This window comes from Mauremys reevesii, linkage group 13 (assembly GCF_016161935.1).
Source record: "Mauremys reevesii isolate NIE-2019 linkage group 13, ASM1616193v1, whole genome shotgun sequence".
Lineage (NCBI taxonomy): Eukaryota > Metazoa > Chordata > Testudines > Geoemydidae > Mauremys > Mauremys reevesii.
This window is the reverse complement of record NC_052635.1, coordinates 37,397,595-37,418,724: the sequence shown is the minus strand read 5'-3', so window position 1 is coordinate 37,418,724 and position 21,130 is coordinate 37,397,595. Positions and strand designations below refer to the sequence as shown.

Here is a 21,130-nt window from a genome sequence, read left to right as displayed (position 1 = left end):
ACGAAATATGTGCTATTGCTTTTGAAACCCTAATTCTGCAGCATTAAGAACTGGAACTGAAACTGACTACATACAAATATGAAACTGACTTAACTGATTTTTATCATCCAAGCTTAAAATAGTGTAAAGAGTAAACAGAATACAAATACTGACAAGGAAATTGGATTTCCTACAATTCTTTCATTTTAAGTTTCTCTTTTGGGGGACAACATGTGACTTAAGTTGGCAGTGACCTTGTAATTAAGGAAGTTTAATTAGTAACAGACATGTTTGATCATTGGAGCTGGGCAAATACCTCAGAAAAATTATGCAAATATTTGCTCAAATAAAAAAAAGGCTTCAGTTCTGGGCCTTGTCTGTACACTTTCTATTAATATTTTAGTGAACGAATTTACTGGCAGGAATGGAAATTAATTTTTTTCAAATCCTACAGAATATTCAGGCAGCAAATTTTGAACAAGGGGTATGCCCACCCAACTAAGGAACAGAAATAGGGCCATGTGGCCTGTTTTTCAGATTAAAACTAACCAATGCAGCTAGAATTTCAAATATCAAATAACTAACAGGCCAAAATAGTATTTCCAGAACTTATTCAGCAAAAAATAAAGTTGAAAAAAAATTTGTCATCTGCTAACCAATTAAGATAGTTATTTTGTCATTTGGGCATCTGTCCATTTGGAACAGATACCACTAACTCATTTCAAGCAGCCAAAGAACAAAAAACAAAACAAAAAGGCTCACGCAACAACTTTCAGTCATTAGTAATCCAGGTCAGATTCAAGCCAGCGTCCTTAAATTAAAAGGCAGTATATCACCTGCGCCAGAGAGTCTCCCCACAAGAGATTGGTTGGACACTCCCATAAACTGTGATCCCTCATTTCAGAGACTCCCCTTAGCCTGTAGTGAGTAGAGAGACTTTTCTGAAGTAGAAAACCCCACCTACCGTGACATTTACTGACAAAGACATATTCAAATCTCATGGTTCCTGTCTCAGCCAGTCAGCCATGTGGTTTTTGGAAACTATCCTTATGAACCTGAGACTTCAGAAACATCACAGAAGCCATTTCCCTGCCTATGGGGAATTTCCACTGCCCTGGCAAAGTGAACTCTATCCTTGCCATTTTAGTTAAAGGGCGGGGGAATCATTATTAGTTAAGCACCAGGAATGCTCCTCTAATTGTAAAAGGCACAAAATAAGGAGAAATTTTTGCAAGGGAAGGCTTACAGTCTGGTTCATTCATGACTGCGCCATCATAGGACTGCAGAACAGTTACGCTTCATTGTGTACCAATTTGAGCAAACAGAAACCTTGGCTTGGCTACCTTTAGGGTTTCTTTTGCAGCATTTGCCCAGGAGAGTTTTATTGTTGCTTTTCTGGCTGATTTTCTTTGGCGCACACACGCACTTTATTCCTTTAATGTGTTATTTCCCACTGTAGCCAAAGAGTAAGTCACAATAAAGAGGGTCATATTATTGTTGTTTTTAAATTGACTTTAGCCTCTTTGGTGTTGGTGGATAATTAACTGGTTTATGTGGTCTGGAGCATGGATGGGCCCTACCCTTGTGAAGGGGATTCATGATCTAAACTTGAGTCCAAGTTTTGCAAAATGATTACCTATCTCCTTAGTGGACTGATCTGGAACCTCAGGTGTCAACACCCCCAAGCTGTGGGCTATTAGAAATCCAGTTTCAGGTTTTGTTACTAGTGCCCATCTCTAATCTGATGTAGATTAAGGACCTTCATCACCCTAGCATGGTGTACTAGCTTGTGGGTAAAATCCTGCCACCAAGGAAGTCAGTGGAGCTAGGATTTTGTCCTGTATTTTGTCTTCTGAATTTTGTCTTGGTGTTACGAAGTGATCTCAGAGATCCAACTTTTGTTTTCTTCTTTTGTTGTTCTTTTAAAATAAAAAGGTCATTATGATTGAGAATATAGGAGAATCTCTTCTCTTCCGGTACCAGAAGAGGTAACAATGAGTTCTCTACTTTAACAGAATTCTTAAGAGTGACTATTATATAATACAATCATTAAAATCCATCAGCATTACAGCAGGAACACACTATGCAGATTTCCTGGCACCCGGGAAAGCCGCATGGCCAGCATGACTCAAGCAACTCTGCAATATGATTAGACTGGAAGACAGAAGACCTGGGGTCTATTCCTGGCTCTGCTACTGCCTCACCGTGTGACCTTGGATATGTCACATCACCTCTCTGTGTCCCAGTTTAAATAGCTGGGAAACGGGAATAATACTTATCCACCTTCATAGCGCACTCTGACCATGTTTTATAAAGAATGTACCTTAGTTATAGATTACCTTATTATACAAGCAGTTTCCTGAAACCATATTAGAAGAAATACAGCCACATGTGCACCGTCCTGGACTGTATAACAGTATTTACTACAGAAAAATTCATTGCGACAATTTACATATTTAGATCAAAAGCGAATTTTTCAGCAGTTTTTTTTTAATTAATTTGATTCTCTTCCTACTTCTTTATAATAGAAACCATATTTTGGATTTCCACATATCTTAAAGCCATCGTGGAAAAAAGATCTAACGCATAACAACTGCTATGCATAGAAAATGTGTCCTTTCAACAAACATTCTTGGGATGGTTTATTCCCAAGAATGCCAGGGTGCTTGGAGTTGACATCATGAGTGAAATAATGATGCATTAAGGTTTTAATCTCCTGTAATTGGAAATTATTTCCAGAAAGAACAGAGGTGTACAAATAGCACCTTCTCAGCATGAATATCTGTTACCCAAACAGATGTCACCCAGTTAATCCATCCAAGCAACTCTGCTCTCCAGTCAAAAAAGCAGGGCAGAGTTGCTTCGGCAGATTGACAGAGCAAGGGCTGATTGAGGAGCAGACATCTGTGCCAGAACAGCAGCCTGCTCACTTAGGCTTTTTATGAGCTATGCAGTTCAATTTCCTAAACACAAACCAAAAATTCAAAATAAATATAGACCACTCTTAGCTTTCATAACACCCACGCACACTCACAGGCAATGTGGTAGGATGAACAGTTATAGCTGGAGCTTTGAATAGCAAGTATATTCACAAACCCTGCCATCCAATATTCATTAACACTGAGATAAATCCCAGTGAACGGAGATGAAGAATTTACACATTCGTCCCTATTAGAGGGGCCAAGTATTGAGACTGACCCAACTGAGGCTGACTAGAAAAATCAACATTTGTTTCTGATGCAATGAAACGGGGGGGGGGGGGTAATTTAGGGCAGTTTACAGCTGAACAACAACATCTGTCATCTACTGTGCAAGGGCAGTAATTACTGAATCTGTTACATGGGGAAGGAATACCTGATGTTTCGTTTACACAGAAAGATCTCAGTCTGTAATCCCAGAGACACATTTGCAGAGACAGACAGTGACGTTCCCACATGCAGCCCCATCTCTGGGATCCTGCTACTTTCCATCCTCCACTATTAACTCACTACTTTCCACCCTCATTCTTTGCAAATGTTCTCTACAAAAGCAGAATCTGTAGCAACATGTTCCTACAACCTCAAAAGTAAACACTAGTCAGCCGATTACTTCCAATGTCCCAACCTACTTAGAATGCAACAATACACCATTTCTCAGCCTGCATGGCAAAAAGAAGTGGGATAGGCACAATCTAGGAATTCAGGAGCTTTCCACATTCAATTTTTTAAAATAGAGAGACATTTCATTGTATTTATAATTAAAATTATAAATTAGCCTGAAGAGTAGAGTTTGGATCCAAGCCCAAGCTTCCCCCCAAAATTGGGGGAATTTTGCATACGGGGTTTTGGTCCAGGCCCATTTCTATTTGGATTTGATTCAGAAAGCTAGGCAGCCTACAGAAGATATGTCACGCTTTTACTTGCAAATTCACTGGAGTCTATTACAAGGATGAAACCCATAAAATAAAACTTTCCATCAAATCCAAACACATGTAATTGCACTGTCGAGATCCTTTTAAAAGTATCAATTTCCTGATCCTTAAAAAAAAGTAAAGGAAAATTACATGTTTGTAAAACCTCCTGTGCCAGCCTGGGCTGTCTTGTGAGGCATGATGAGGCCAAGAGAAGTGCCAGTAATTCCTGCAGACCTTGAAGTGCAGAATTGTTTCAGTGTATTGTGTTGTTTTTTCAATTGAAGAGGATGTGGAAAATGACTTCTGACCCTTAGGATTAAATAAATAGTTTGAAACCCATTTCAGCAAATCGTTCCCCCTCTTATTAGCCAAAAGCCCTGCACAGATTTAGCCTGCAACCGGTTTGCATTTAAACAAGTGGACATGGATCCATTTTGCATGTGCAAACCCCATAGTAGCATACACAAGTAGAAGGGTGTCCACTTCTCCAATCTGTATCTGCAAATAGCTGTTTGCCTGCATAAAACTAATGTGTGCTGCAGTTAATTTTGTACACAAGAGCAGGGAAGGTGGGGTTGAATATTTGGCCTAAAGTATATATTTTTCTTTAAGCAAACCAAACATCAAATTTCATGGCTCAATAAGTCCAACTTCTGCTAGAAGCATGATTTCTCATATGCATGGGAAATGTATGGTAATGTGCAAACATTAAAGGCCCCAGTTCAGTAAAGCACTTATCTTTAAACATGTGCTTAAAATCCCATTCAACAGGACTTAAAATGGGGATATTTTCTCCCATTGGCATAGGTAATCCACTTCCCAAGAATTCTGACATTGACCTAGTACTGTCTACACTAGGGTTATGTCGGCTTGACTACATTCCTCTGGAGGGGGGAAATTTTCACACCCTGGAGCAATGCAGCTGGCTCAACTTGACATTTTAGTGTAGACCCAGCCTAAGTCTAGGGTTTCCAAAGAAGCCCAGGGCATTAAGGCACTCACACACTTCTGGGGGAAAAAATACAAATGCAAACACCAATGGATGTTGAATGCCTCGCTCCCTTAGGCTCCATGGAAAACTTTGGCTGAAAATGAGCCCTGAGGAGTTTACAATGTAGTTTAGAAACATGATGCATGGATTTGTAGTTCAGATGCAATACGAGAAGGTGGGGAAATCAAGAGTGTGCATAGCAAGAACTGAAAGCTTTGCAAAAGGAGTGGACTGTAAGGAGATGCTTGAAGGAAGATGACACTTCAGGAGAAGCTGTTCCTTGCATAAGCAAGGGGGCATAGAATCTAAAAACATGGAGGAAGCAGACATTTTTTGTAATCAACAGAATCAGTCATTTTATATGGGTTGTGGTTACAGTCTCATGATGTGACTGAGTTTGTAGCTGCTTATGAAATTTCTGAATGGCTCTCTTTATAGTCAGTTCCACTGAGAATAAGATTTATACTTTGAATTTTAGAGGGGCCAACCAGTGGTTAAGGAGGAAGCATAAATGGTGATGGAGAAATGTCTTTTTAGTAAAGTATCTTTTGCACCTGCATTTAGAGGGAAGCATCTCAGTGTTCTTAGAGAGTGGGATTGTGTGTTCTTTTTACACTACAAACCTTGTAGCATTTCCCCCCAAGAAGTACATGATGGCTGATAATTTGCTCACAGGGGCAAATCCAACCATTTCAATGCAACTGAAGTCAGTGGAGTCACAGCCACTTAATCCAAGACTGGCCATAGGCTTTAAAACAGGTAAGTATAAAACGAAATACAATATTCTAAGCTAATTGACATTACAAACTGAGTCCTTCTTCTTACAAAATATAGGGCCTTAAGCAATTGAATTAATTTTAGATCACCATTATCTTGCAAATTTTGCAAGTAAACACACTCCTTAACCCAGGCATCCTCCAACTTGCAGACTGCAAGAACAGCTTCATCAGCAAACAATCACTATGAAAGCCAAGGAATAATGGCAAGCCAATTTCATTGCACTGCATTGCCATATTTGCATCTTATCATACAACACACCATCACATATACAAGGTCTTCAGCATGGATATTGCAATGTCAAAACATCATGACTCTCTACGACTCTACTCGATACAACATCACTTCCTTCTCACCCTCCTGAGAGCTTTCCTCTAAATCCCAAACTCCTGGATGCTTGGAAGGGCAGATAGGAATTTTGGTATCTCTGGTCTTTTTGGTCTGTATTGTTTACTTATTTGGTGACGTCTTCAAATGAATGGAGGCAACATGATCGGGACTGTGATCAACTCACTCTGTCTCTTCTGATATCGGCACCTGAGACAGACCCCATGGCTCCAGTGTCATCCCCTTCAAGAACCATCTGCAGTTCTAGAGCTTCAAGTAAAGTTTAGCAAGAAAAACTGATGAGACAGCAATAAGTTATAAAAGATCATCTATCTGGGCCTTCCTTTCTCCTGTGAGTAGAAGCAAGCAGGAGGTGTTTCAGCTAGAGTAAATCCCTCATTCTTTAAAATGTAAAATTCAGAAAGATGCTTTTATGAAAATCATGAGCGGATGCAGCTCTGTTCTGACACATCTCATCCCACTCTCTCATCTCATGTCATGACATGACTGATGAACATACCCATGTCCTGTTGCCAAAACTCCTGAACTCAATGTGCTAGCAAAGGACACTTCGGAAAGGTAAGACTATAAATTTGTGCATTCACTTTGGAAGTGTCAGTGATGTAGGTTTAAGGGATGATCTGATTGCAAGTGAAGTTGGTTGCTCAACTGAGCACACACTGTGGCAACTTTTGCATAACTAACAGGACCTATTAAATTCTTCCCAGGAAGGTTAGGATTAAGTCACACCCATTTGCGTGTAATCAATTAAGAGACCTTAATCTTCTCAAACAGTTTCTATAACTCAGTCCACAGGTTCAGGCCTGTTTCTTATACTGCAAAGTTTAAAATAAAAAAATAAATATTTTAGAGAAACAATTATGCTATAAATATGAAGAGCTAATTTCTGTCTCTATTCAGGTTTTATGACAGGACAAGCATGAATTAACACAGATTCTGCAGTGTATTTTGCACCCTTGTCCAGGCCAGCTTTAGGCTCCAGCAGCAACGCTGTCAACAGGATAAAGAGGGAAATAATCAAACAGCCACAGGGAGAGATAACCATAAAACACATGGACCATATCCCAGAATACCTCCCCACTGCTCAATATGCAAAAGGACCTGCTGAGGGCCTCTAGAGGTGCCCATTCTGTGCGGTGCTGAGGCCAGTCTGAATAGAGACTTGGTAACGTGTGAATCCACCCTTATTTTGGCAAGCCCCAAAGCCTGCCAAAATTTACCTCCAAATTGAAAGAAGAATCTAGAGATGATAAATAATGCTAAGATTTAGTAGAAGACCAAAAGATGTTTACACAGTTATTACCTGCTCCCCTATGAAGTCAGAAGATCTCCGACCATTTGAACCACAAAACGTGTTGATTAGTCTTCGCTGGACATAGTTTGTGGTTTATAGCATGAAAAGTCCTGGTATTGTTTCATGCCAAAGAAGAGTTTAGAAGTCACATCTGTATTTGTTTCTTGGATCCACTACTCTAGGCAAGTGAGTCATCTCCACAAACCTTAAATTCCTTTTCATCATACATCAAACATTGTAAAAACACAGCATTAGTGTCCGGAAACAGGTCAAACCAAAGTGGAAGAATGGCTTGTGCTAGGACTTAGCACTTACATTAGGGCGCATGCAGTGTCCAAGCTTCTTGGAATTTCACATACATGTAGTGTCATCAAATCACAGTTGCTTAAGTCAACAAATAAATATTGATTTGTGACAGCTGTTTGCCAACTGAGAAAACTATTTTGAGAATTGTATTGTTAAAGACAATGGCTTTTAAAATACATTGAAAGAACATATAACTTCTTTTAACATATTTCATACCATGGCAACTAGAATTAGAGAATGTCAGGCAGATTTTCAGAGTATAGATGTAGACCTGTGAAAAGAATGGATTTTTTTTGGTTTGCTGGCAATTATGAAAAATTTTAAAAAAAAGATTTTGGGTCAAATCAAACATGAAATATTTCAACATTTTTGAAAAATTGAATTTTATATATTTTGGGTCAAATGAAATTGTTCTGACACAAATCAAAACATTTTGTTTCAATTTTAACCACTTAAGGATGTTTAATTTTTTGGAAAAATGAAGGAAATTTTGAGACAAAGTAGTTTCAACCAAACCAAAAGAAAACATTGATTTTTGTTTTTCACTGAAACAATTTGGCAAAACTAACACAAATTTATTAAATGCTTCCCTGTTGCAAAATAGACACATTTTGCCCAGCTCTATTTAGCTGTACAGTGCATGTATGCAATATGAGCATGGAATTTGTGCACCAAGAGCCTGATTCAAAGCCCTGTTCTACTGGACTTGGATCAGGCCCCCAATTTGCATGCACAGTAACCACAAGTGTGTGGGAAAAAAGGATTTGTATGCACAGATGACTCAAACTGATTAACAGCTCATGAACCTGCAATTTACATGGGCAAATATGGTAATTGTGGGCTAAATCCAGGCAACCTCACTCATGACAATTAGGTCCTTAGTCCTCAAGAAGTCATGCAGATTCTTGCAGATTTAGGTTTTAATCAACATGAGTGAGGATCTGACTCTTAGATACACAATTGCACACATTCTGCCGGTACAGTTACACATCTATACACATTGAAAAGCTGAATGGAAAGAGTCATTTTTTTAACCATATAAAAAAGCCAAGGAGCAGAGGAAATCTGCTCAACCTTTGTTCTACAAACTTTGGGTTTCATTCTAATTGGCAGGGAGCTACTTAATAACGGGCTTTACTGTGCGTTTTCTTTTGACTATATTCTAAAAGCCACAGATAATGTAAACACCAGCATCTCTTTAGTAATGTCCTTACATTGGTAAACACTAAACAGTGTAATCAGTAGAGCTGTGCATGGGGGTGAATATTCTGTTTCATGAAGGATTTTGAAATTTGGCTTAATTCCAAATCAGAATGAAACTCAACAATTCCTAAGTTTTCCAAAGCAAAATTCCAGAAATAATTCTTTTCAGGTTAAACTAAATGTTTCAGATTCCAGCTTTCTTCCATAATATAAATATAACACCAAATGAAGAGGTTTTGAAATGAAAAGCAATTGCAAAACAAAAGTACTGAAACTTTGTTTTCCATTTTTTCCTCCAAAATGAAATGTTGCCAAAATTAACATAATTTCACCAGGAGTTTTGAGTTTGACTGAACCTGCATTTCTCCCACAGAAAATGGTTCCATCAAAAGCTTTTCCGACCAGCTCCAGTAATTAATCTCCGTAAGGTGGCTGCACAACCTGGGACGGACAAACTGTTCTCTGGTCTGTGCACTGGGTTCTAAGCAGGGCCAGGCCTAGTTGTTTGCCACCCTGATTGCCCTGGGGGCACGGGGGAAACAAAGGCTGGACCATGAAATTGGATCTGTCTTTTTAAATAGAAACAGTTCTTGAGTTCCTGTGTCTATGTACCTTAGGTACTTATGCGGCCCCTCATCCCTGCCCTATGGGAATACCTCATAATCTTTGATATATTTCCCCTCACAACACCCCTGTGAGGTAGAGCAGTGCTGTGGTTCCCATTTGACAGAGAACTGAGGTAGAGAGAAATCTAAAGCCCAGCTCCTCGAGTCCCATTGATCTCACTGACTTGCCCAAGCTCACACATGAAGTCTGTGGTGGACAATGAAATTGAACCCAGGGTCTTCTTTGTCCTAGGGTAGCCCTCTAACAAGGCCATCCTTCCTCTCATCGTCATAGTTCATAGCTCATTGTGGTAGGGATGAGCAAACCTCAGTGTCTGGAGGTTTTGTAAACACCAGATCTAGGTTGAAAGGATTGGAACAAATATCCAAACTCAAAAAAAAACCACCTGTTTCGCAGTCACATCAAGGATTGTCCCTCCCCTCAGCCTAGTCAAGTCAAGGTTTTTAAAGCTAAAGCCTGTGTATTCAAGATAGCCAAACGCGGTCAAAGGCAAGACTAGCTGCTGGACACAGTAAAGGGTGCATGTGTGTCTCCTTTTCCCCTCCAGATTCTCTCTCCCCGTGTCCTCACCCTCCCCGCTCTGTACACACACCCCAGACTCTATTTCACTCAGCCCCTCTCTGCTGCATTTTTCATTATGCTAAAGGCTTAAGAGCTGGACACACCTCCCACTCCTAGACCTCTTGGATGATATTTGTGCTAGTTCCCATTGCCTTACATTTCTCACCGTTGAATTCCTCCAGCTCCCTGTTGATCCAAGTCACTCTGAGTTTGATTACCCTTCTTTGTATTGCTTGACTCCCTGACCCCATAGGTTATGGTTAATCCGACCCTCTCCCTTCCATCAGAAGGCACTTCTCAGTTAACGTTAGAATCAATCCTTCTAGGGCTAGTGGTGTAAAGAACCCTGGAAAAAAAATCCTCATTCAGCACAGAAGCAAGAGGTTTGTTCCATAGCGATTATGATCAAAGCGATGGATCTTGCCAGAGGTGTCCACTGATGAATTTTTGTTCCTAATACTGCCATAAGGTTTCCTTCATACCCTTTAATTGCTTAAGTCTTACTTCAGGAATGTGGTTCAAACAAACAAACATAAAAAAGTTACAACAACGTAGTATGATCTTGACATTCAAGATGTCAGAACCATTATAAAACCTTTTATTCCAGAATGATGTCTTTTGTGCTTAGAGGCCTGCTTGCTATTCATAGATCTACTGCTCAGCTGTTCCAGTTTTTAGTTCTGCATAAATGCCCACTCATTATGTCCAGAGGGTTTTGCCTGTAGCTTTGTGTTTGTAGCCTTGAGGCAAATGTCTTGATGTCTTAGGGAACTCATAGCGAATGACCAAACAACATCGGATTTTCCACAGCAACAAAGCCATTATGGGACAGCATTTCTATGTAACAGCCCCCTTCAGTGTGCAATCATTATAACTAAGGATTTAACCAGGCTCTGGGGACATAACAAAATCACTTTGAAGCCAAAAATCCACAGTGAAATGTTAAGCATCAGATTTCAGCAATGCTTCTCAGAACTGCTCGAGTCAGGCAGCTTTGTCAGCTATAGCAAAACCAAATTAGGAGAAGGAATCTTATGACCATCTCAAGAATGAGCCCAAATGTTCTGAACTGGGTGTGAAAATTTGAGAGATACATGTACATGGCTCCATAGTAAGTGTATGCACAAATAACCAATCACGTGTTTAACTGGCCATTTGCATTTACTGTGGTGGTTGGGGGGGGGGGGGGAGTTTGAACCACAAGTCATGGTAATTGCACACATTTCTGGAGTTGTTAGTCATAGATATTTGAGGAAGCGCTTAGTTAGGGTGTGGTGATTGCAAAGGCTTGTGGGAAAGGTTCGTCATATACTTTATTACAAGAGCTAGCTACATCCTAGCTCATACAAAGTATTTTACAACAAACATCAAACTTGTAACTATCTTATTGTTGCAAAAGTGACTCATTACTGAGAGGTCACAAGCAGCTGCTGAGATACACTGGAACTGAGACTCAGGGCTTGGCTACACTTGCAAGTTGCAGCGCTGGTGGAGGCTTTCCAGCGCTGCAATTACACCCTGTCCACACTTGCAGGGCACAACCAACGCTGCAACTCCCTGGCTGCAGCGCTGGCCGTACACCCAGGTCTGCTTGGGGTATAAGGGTTGCAGCGCTGGTTCTGCAGCGCTGGTCATCAAGTGTGGACACTCACCAGCACTGTTATTGGCCTCCAGGGTATAAGGAGTATCCCAGAATGCTTTTAACTAAATTATTCCCTTTGTTTTGTTATGCAGCCTCTCTTTGTTTTGTTGTCAATTCGGAGCTCCGGGCTCCGCACCGGGAGCTGCTTCAAATAGCTCCTGTTTGCTGTCATTAATCTGTAACTACTGTCAACAATGAAATGAGATAACCCCTGCAGGGGTTGAGTGTTTGCTTTGCTTGAAAGAAACGGGGAGGGCAGGGGCGGCTCTAGGCACCAGCAAAACAAGCTGGTGCCTAGGGCGGCAAAATCTGGGGGGCGTCCTCTGCGGCCGGGGGGGGTGGCAGGCTGGGCCTGCGGGAGGTCCACCGGAGCCCCGGGATGACCGGACCTGCCGCAGGCATGACTGCGGAGGGGGCGCTCGTCCAGCGGCTCGGCTGGACCTCCCGCAGGCATGACTGCGGCAGCTCAAGCGGAGCCGCCGGACCCGCGAACCGTCCGCAGCCGTGGGAGGTCCAGCCAAGCCACGCGGGACCAGCGGTCCCTCTGCAGTCATGCCCGCGGGAGGTCCGCGGCTCCGGGGCGCCTCCCGCGCATGACTGCTTGGGGCGGCCAAAAACGTAGAGCCGCCCCTGGGGGAGGGGCAGAGGGGGGAAGGGAGTATGTTGGATGCAGGTTGTTTGCAGTTAACAGTAAGGGGGTGGGAAAATTTTCTGATTTTGCACAGTGTCGGTTCCAAAAATCCACTCTCTCTCTCTCCCCCCCGGTCCCTGTCACACTGCCCCACACCCCCCTCTTTTGAAAAGCACGTTGCTGCCACTTGAATGCTGGGATAGCTGCCCATAATTCATCACTCCCAACAGCGCTGCAAATGCTACAAATGTGGCCACACTGCAGCGCTGGTAGCTGTGAGTGTGGCCACACACCAGCGCTGGCCCTGCACAGCTGGACGACCAGCGCTGCAATTACCAGCGCTGCAGATTTGTAAGTGTAGACATACCCTCAATAAGGTATCCCATAAGGATTAAGAAATCTTGTTGGCTTGAGACCATAACCAGTGCTATGTCAGTATTTTAACAATGCAGGTCTACTGCAATCATTCCTGAAAGAATCCAACAGATGAACAAAAAACAATATGTTGCAAACCACTAGTGGCCTGAGCACAGGACTGGGAACCAGGCGTTCCCAAATCCTAGCCTCATTTCCAAACTGATTTCCCTCTATGGCCTTGGGCAAGCGATACTACCCCTCTGCCTGAGTTTTCCCCATCTGTAAAATGGGGATGATACATACCTGGTCAGACTACTAATCACCCTCGTGTGCTTCCAGAGACCTTCGCAACTAGAGCTGGGCAAATACTGTAAAAGGTTGCATATAAATATTGGTTCAAGTTTGGAAATGAATTCACTTTTGCAATGCTCATATCACTGTTTGTGACCAAGCAGGCAAACAAATGTGCACAGAATCATTTTCAAAGCTGTAAGTGTATTAGCAGACAATGAATTTTAAGCTAATACACGTGTCTGAAATGGCCATACATTTATCCCGTCAGGTAACAGAAACAGCACCATGCAGCTTATCAAGCCAAGAATCGCATCACGAGTTTTGAATATTTGTGATCAATCCATAGAATAAATAGTTCCAAAAAGACAACATTGAATATATTTAAGAAAATTGCAATCTACTCACCTATTCCATGAGCAGAAAAAGCATGAACTCCTCGCATCAGTTATTCAGTCTGGGCTGACCAAAGCCTTTGGCTTCCTTTTGTTGCCATTAATAATTTTCTTGTATGAGAATTATGTCAACATACAAGGGCATTCTGCAACCATCTCCCTCACCACCCATGCAACCCAGAAACCAAAATCCAGAACACTTCAACTGCCATATTCCCCGTCTATTGATTAAGGAATGTCTAAGGTCTAATTTCCTGCTGAATTAGCTATCTTGGTGCAGCTCCACAAATTGGTACGTGATGCAAACACTGGAAACATTTGTAATGAAAGGGCTCTGGGGCAAGGTGAGACAGGGCATATCTCCACCACAAGGTGCGATTGTAGCACTAGTAGGCATAGCTAGATTAAAGGTAGTGTGGGCATTACTAGTGGAATAGGAGTGTGGGCATGGTGGCACAAGCTTCAGCCTGAGCTGCTCACTCAACTACAAGCCAGTCAGGAAGCCTGGGTGTATATATTCAGGAGACTAGCCTATGCTGAAGCCCATTTGCCTGCATCTATGTTACCAGTGCTAGCTAGATTAAAGCTAGGATATGCCTGCCTGGACTACAGTCACACCCTTACTTGCAGCGTAAGCAAAACCATAGTGTACATGAAGGGCTGACCTGGTGACTTTGAGAAACCATTACTATAAGATCAAGCCCCTGGAATCAATGAATCTCTCTTACAGTGGAATGGAGACTATAGCAGATTTCAGCTTTTCGTACGTTAGTTTTCTCCAAACTGTGAAGAATTCTTTTCGTTTGCCACCACTACTACATACGAAGGACAGTTTGCAAAGAGAGTTCCCTTGTGCTAACCTCTGTTCTTTCCCTTCCCTGTGTCCATTCAGACTCCCCTTGGGGATAAAGCTGGAGAGGGAGATCATGCAGAAATGAGAGCCTGTTTTCATGGGAGAGGAGAAACAATAATCACGCACAGATCAATCTGTGCAAGGCACTCGGTTTCCGCAGATTTCGTTCATGGCCTTCGTTAATGAGCTCCTAGTCATTACACATGAGAAACTCCACTGGTGCTTCAAGGAGAGTAGTCTGGCTGTCAGCAGAACACCTGCCTTGTGGACATATGGTGGGGACTCCCAACAAAGCCACTAAATAAAAATCAGATGAAGATAGAAACAGTGTTGGAGCCCTGTGGCTTTAAGATTACAATGCCATCAATTTCATGAGCACCAGAAGAGAAAGAAAGATTAAAGCATCAGATTCTGTCTTGTTCCTTCCATTCTACTCAGGTTTTGCTAACTAGTCCATCATTTTACTTAGGACAAAGATCTGAGAAATAGAGGAAGTTAAGCTGGACACACAGTTGTGCTTCAATCAATCCATGTAGATGCCCAAGGTAAGATAGAGGCTGAATTTGTGATGCAGAAAAGGTTAAGTTGCAAAATGGATATGATTGCACTAAAAATAATGAGAGCAAGTGCTAAAAGAAGCTATCCCTTGGTAAAGAATGGGAGTTAGTTCAGGAGACAGGGAGCCTCTTCCACCACACCCAAATGAATCCAGTATGGCAGAATGGCTTGTGGAGACTAATGGCTTTGGCAAAAGTGACTAACCCTATTCCCCACATAAGCCCCTAATCCTAGGTACAGCATGATTTTTACCTCACTCTGGGGAATCCCTCTCCTCAAGGAGGGCAGATAGAGGCAGCTAACAATGTCATGCAGGGGCGGCTCCAGGACCCAGCACGCCAAGCGCATGCTTGGGGCGGCAAGCCGCGGGGGGCGCTCTGCCAGTCGCCGCGAGGGCAGCAGGCAGGCTGCCTTCAGCGGCTTGCCTGAAGAGGTTCCGCTGGTCCCACGGCTTCGGCGGACCTCCCGCAGGCTTCCGCCGAATTCGCGGGACCGGGGACCTCCCGCAGGCAAGCCGCCGAAGGCAGCCTGCCTGCCGTGCTTGGGGCAGCAAAATGCCTAGAGCCTCCCCATATGTCATGTTACCCCAAATTGGTGCTGGCAGGGGAAGCAGTAATAAGAATAGCCTCTGTAAAAAGAGGAATCCAAACTGGCTTAACCCAGTGGCAGTTCTAGACAAAATTTTAGCTGCCGCCCTGACTCGAAGTCCTGCTACTGCTGCTTTGGAGCCGGATACCCAACGCAGTGCAATGCAATGGAGCAGCTGATCCAATATCTAATATCACCCCTTCATCTGGAAGAACAACTCTCGTGGAAATGGTGCACCAACCTGGGATGAAGGCAAATGTATTTTACTCTGAGTTTATTGTCACATCATTCTAAGCGGGACAGTTCCCCAGCTACCCTGATGGCAGAAACACCACCAGATGGCTATTATCACAGCTAGAGTCCAGGCCTCAGGCTTCATGTAGAAGTTACCGGTGTTGGAACAATTTGTATAGTGCAGGTGCTGAAAGCCATTGGACAAAACTGTAAGCCCTGTATACAGTGGAAACCACTTCAAGCCATAAGAGGCAAAACTAAATAGATTCTTAGACACTGTTTCCTCCCTTCTGGCATTGTGAGGAGGCAGCCGCCCTTGCCCCAGCAAGAAAGATTTCAGTAAATATACTCTGGCAATGAATAAGAGGATGGGGAAAGAGGACCAGTTCCTCTTCATTCTTTGCCTAGTTCCTGATTTTGAGTTTTCACATTCCTTCCCCAAAGACCCTGACAATGATCTTTCGATCACTGAACTATTGGCTGAAGTAGGAGTCACAACTCACCATGTTTAGAGGATAGCCAGGCTCCACTACCACAGCTGGCTTTGCTTGCATCTTGCATGTGTTTGGCTTATACCCTGGAAATCTGACTAGAACACAAGATTTTGTTCAGCTAGGAGATTTTCAGCAAGGTGACACCAGATCCAGGCTCCATGCTCACACCCAGCAAGAATAAAACAGCCTGGCTTGCTTGACCTGTTATTGTGCTACAGTTTATTACATTCCTGGGAGAAGATACTCCACAGCATCCAGACTTTGATGTGTTATATAAAAAGCATGCTCCACATTTCTGACTGGAAAGGTTTGGTGACACCCCGAGAGCCCTAAATGCTCACCAATCCAAGCCAGTCTCAGGTTTCAGGGAGCTGCATACAGAAACCACAAAAGAAGCACCTATGAAAGAGCCTGCTTTTCTTGTATCCTCATGTCAACAACCATGCAATCTGCCCTGTTGATCCACAAGGAGAGACCTTTCAAAAGATGAAGATTTAGATCAGGGGTCGGCAACCTCTCAGAAGTGCTGTGCCGATTCTTCATTTATTCATTCTGATTTAAGGTTTCATGTGCCAGTCATACATTTTAACGTTTTTAGAAGGTCTCTTTCTATAAGTCTATAATATAGAACTAAACTATTGTTGTATGTAAAGTAAATAAGGTTTTTAAAATGTTTAAGAAGCTTCATTTAAAAATAAATTAAAATGCAGAGCCCCCCGGACCGGTGGCCAGGACCCGGGCAGTGTGAGTGCCACTGAAAATCAGCTTGCATGTTGCCTTTGGCACGCATCCATAGGTTGCCTACCCCTGATTTAGATGCTGCAAAAATTAAGATAAAAAAATGTCTGCAAATTAAAATAAGCCACATTACTGCAGGCTCAGAGTTCACATCATCCACTGCTTCCAGGCAAGTATTTCTTCCAACAAGCAAGTTTTCTAGGAGGGGGGAAGGTGTTGTTTGGTTGGTTTTATTTTTGTTATTTGTTTTTGAACAGCATTGGAAAGGCAAGTAGATGTTGTCCCTGGGCTAGTAAGAGTTCATGACAATTTTTCCAGGCTGCTTTTGCACACGTTTATGAAAGATTTTCAAATGAAAGCCTGCCTAACCAGTAAAGTCACGTTGCAGAGGGAAGCTATCTTGCCCATGTAGCTTTCCCCCATCTATGGTGTTTATATGCACCCCCCACCATCACTGTAATACCCGACTACATCATAATATTCAGTGTATTTATACTCAACACCCTCTGAGATAGGGCAGAGCTATTATCTCCATTGTACAGATGGGGAACTCAGTCAAAGAGAGGCTATGGCCCAGATTTTTAAAGGTAGTTAGGCATTATTATGCTCAGCATTGCAATGCCCAATTGGTTTAGGATCCTAAATATTTTTAAAGGGATTTAGGCACTTGGTAACCAAAGTTCCCCAAGCTCCTAAAGCAGTTAGGTGCTTCAACATACATGTGAACTTCCCTCTCTCTCTCTCTCTCAACCACAATCTTCCCAGACACAATTATCTCTTGGCTCTCAGAACATGTACTACATCACACAGCCAGGTAACGTGGCCACCACTATCAAGCCCAAAGTTAAGCAGTAGACTATATCTATAGGAGCCCTTTATGGAGTGGTTCACAAAGGGATTAGTGAACCAAATCCTACCATTTGGTTTTCAGGGTTAGCCAAAATGAAACCTCCCAGAAGACCTCCCTCTTTCCCTTCCTCCCCCCAATCTCTTCCCTACAAGTCCCATCTCTACATTCATCCACCATCCACTACAATCCTCTGGGAGAAGCAAGCATGAGCCAGGAAGGCCAGATTTGTATCTGAACACAATCAAAGTCTGAGAGTATTTAGATTCAAAGTTTTGTTATGGGACCATCTCTAGAATAAGGAGGGTTTCTTGGATTTGTTTCCGGGTGGAGCAGCTACAGGGAAGAAGGTTCACTGGCTCCATGGACATAAGGACTACAGTAGGCCACACCTGCCAAACTTTCATGAGCACAGACAGACGTTTCACCTATGCATCAGAGCCCAGGCTCAGTTCCATGTTGGCTTTGTGGTTTTCTGTGAACATTTTGCTCATATCCACATATTTGTTAAATGTCTTTCCACATTACACCATGCAGCAGAGTGCTATATCCACAGAGCCCAAGTAAAAGACTCTCCAATTGCCTTTGGGCAATATTTCCCCTCTTACCAGCACAAGACCTATGCACCAGTTAAACCCTCAAAATATTATTTTTACTGTAGTAGCACCTAGCCACTGTATAAGCACAAAACAAAAATGTGGTCCCTGCTCCAAAGAGTTTAGTCTAAATAGGGTGTACGTGGGATTTAAGGGGCACAGAAGCTGTGCACTGGCATCTGCATTAGCGTAGTTTCATTCTTTGTGATGAGGGAAAAACACAAACGCTTTATTTTTTTGATTTGCTGCTATGACTCCTGAGGTCTGGTTTGCAGTTCAGGGAGAGGATCCCATGTCATGACCCTAACTGCAACAAGGGGGTTTCCCTTCATGGAGCTAGAACACATTTAGAGTATGAAAACGTACAGTCTTTCAAGAGAGATGTTTTCCCTTATTATTCAAATGCTTTTTTGCTGCTGCTGCTGCTGGGTGCTTTTTAATCCATACATGCCACATCAGACTCACAAATTTAACTCAGTGCCTTCCAGCACCACCCAGATGCAGCAAAATCCCCTTTGAAAGAGTATCAAGGTCAATTATTGAGAGAGATCCTCTTTGGAAGAGCTGAGGTTTCAATACCCCAGTATGAAAGGCTCTTTCACCTACTATCTTCATCCTCATGTACAAAAGTGAGCCATCCGTTTTTTTCTCTTCTAAAATAATTATGCAAATTTTAAGAAGTTATGTAAAATTATGGCCTGTGGCCATATTGCCCCTAGCTGTGATCTTGTCAGATCTTGCAAGCTCAGGGCTGCTTGGTACATGGATAGGAGACCTCCAAGGAGAACCCAGGTGCTGCAGGAAACGGTGGGTGATTCACTAGGTGGCCCTTGTCCATCTGAGTCAGCAATGAGGCAGTGCCTGAGCCTGGCCAAACAAATACACTGGGCTCTTGCATATTGACGGGGATCTGAGGGATAAGATTTTGAATTGGGATGCAGAACTGAAGCAAATCTTCAGCTCACAGCATCCTAAAATTTGGGCAGTTTGAGCCCAGATCCAAATTTTCCACTCACCTTTATTGCTCACATTTTGAGATACATCAGAAACACTCATGTGACACACAAGCTTAGCTCAGATCCACAGACTTCTAAGCCTCAGAGAAAGCTTTATACCTAGTGACTTGTCAGTCAGTTTCAAAAGGAGAGGAAAAGCTGTGATAGAATATATCAGTTTATACCCCCTCACTCTCAGAACAGATCTCAAAGCAGAATGGAGGACTTAACTTCTTGGCATTACATTTATATTGTATTTATCCTATGACTTTAACATTTGTATTGCTCTTCCACGTTCTTCAGAAATATCAGTCCGAGACCATTCTTGTTTCAAACATATTAGCATAAGCCACTATAACTTCTCCAAGTAATCTAAGCAAAACCACTTGTTTCCAGTTTGGATCTCAAATGCTACCACAGTCAGAATTCAAGTGGAAGCCCTCCTGGTCTTTAAGGAACTGCTCTATCTAAACCTCTCTTTGATAGAGCCAGTAGGAGCTGTGCAAACTTGTCACCCTTTGCATCCTACTCCAGATAAGCAGGGGGAGATAAAACAACAAACAAACCCAGGATGGTAGGAGGACTGCACCCATTATTAAAGGTAGGAAGCAGTAATTCAGGCCCTAATTATCCAACACTAGGCTTCACATGGGAGTATATGATTTTTTTCCACAGCAGCATTTCCCAAAGCTTTCAGAACAATAGCGATACATATATACAAGATGTAGACTCTCTATAGCACAGAAACTCCTGACTTCACAGCTCTATGGACTAAATGGTACAGAATTGCAATGGAGGAAATATAGGGAGTGTAACATATGTTATTGGGTGTGTGCAGCCTGACTGAATGACAAACTAGAATATAGAGGCCTCTTTCTTACCTCAGCCAAGTGGCTAATATTGGTGGTACAGCAAGGCCTGAGGGAAGCTGAGCTTATGATTGTAGGAGAGAAGGAAACCTGCCCTTAAGAACAGCTGTTGCTTGACTGCTCATTTATATGGGGGAGTGTCTGAGGCAGAACTAAAGTCACTACACCACCCAGCTCACATCTGACCACACCCACTGCCGCTAAGAAGGTATCAAAGGCTAATTCCTAACCTCAGGTTTAGTATGGACGTCTGAGAATGGCATGTGTGATGTAACTGTTAAAGAAACAGTAAATTCTGCTGTGTAGAGAGAAGGTACCTATAATTAATGCCCTAGCCATGTTACATCTCTAGCTAAGGCAATGTGCCCAGTTACAACATCGTTAAAAGGTGTAACATAGATAGGACTTATCTGGATCTCCATAACCAGGTTAAAATCCTGAACAGTCCAAGGATTTACACCTGTTATCAGGACATGTCCTGGTCCCATCTATGCTGCAACACTCAAAAGTACTGTAACTGGGGCCTCTGACTTGGAGTTGTAGTTAAAAAAAAAAAAAGAGTCTTGGGAACTTTTCCCATTATGTTCCTGATTCTGGAAACCACTTAAGCATGTGCTTAAACCCTGTAGGGTGGTGAATTTGAATTGGGTGTCAGACTTCAGATATCTTAAAGGGGCATTAACTTCAGAGGATAGATGCTCAGCACTTTCTGGAAATTGCTGAGGTATCTCAAGTTGGGTGCCCAAAATTTCAGACACTCAAAATCACTCATGAAAATGTAGGACCTAGCCTGCTGCTCTAACCACTAAACTGCTTCTTGGAACATGTAATTAATTACCTATAAAAACATGCTTTCCTGACATTTTAGGCATAAATGGCCTTCTTTCACTTCTCTGCTTTCCTTGGTTCAACAACTTTCCATTAAATATGGAGCAACATTGTTGTCGAAATGTAGGAAAAATATAGATTTTAATTAATTCAGACAATGTGTAATTTTTTCATTTAGCTCTGTATTTTAGTGCCTCATAGACATGCTTTTCGTTCTAATGCATTTTCACCCAGCA

General features: G+C 42.4%; 1 long non-coding RNA gene across 7 annotated transcripts in view; it reads right to left on the bottom strand.

The window, feature by feature from the left end:
• LOC120379773 overlaps positions 1 to 20,189 on the bottom strand; it is a 66,890-nt gene extending 46,701 nt beyond the window's left edge. For 6 of the 7 annotated variants that reach the window (XR_005587582.1, XR_005587585.1, XR_005587580.1 and 3 more), the window contains exon 1: positions 20,079 to 20,189. This is a non-coding gene — a long non-coding RNA (uncharacterized LOC120379773). The remainder of the gene's footprint in view (positions 1 to 20,078) is intronic. The other variant, XR_005587581.1, reaches the window with a different exon arrangement.
• Positions 20,190 to 21,130: the final 941 nt, after the last annotated feature.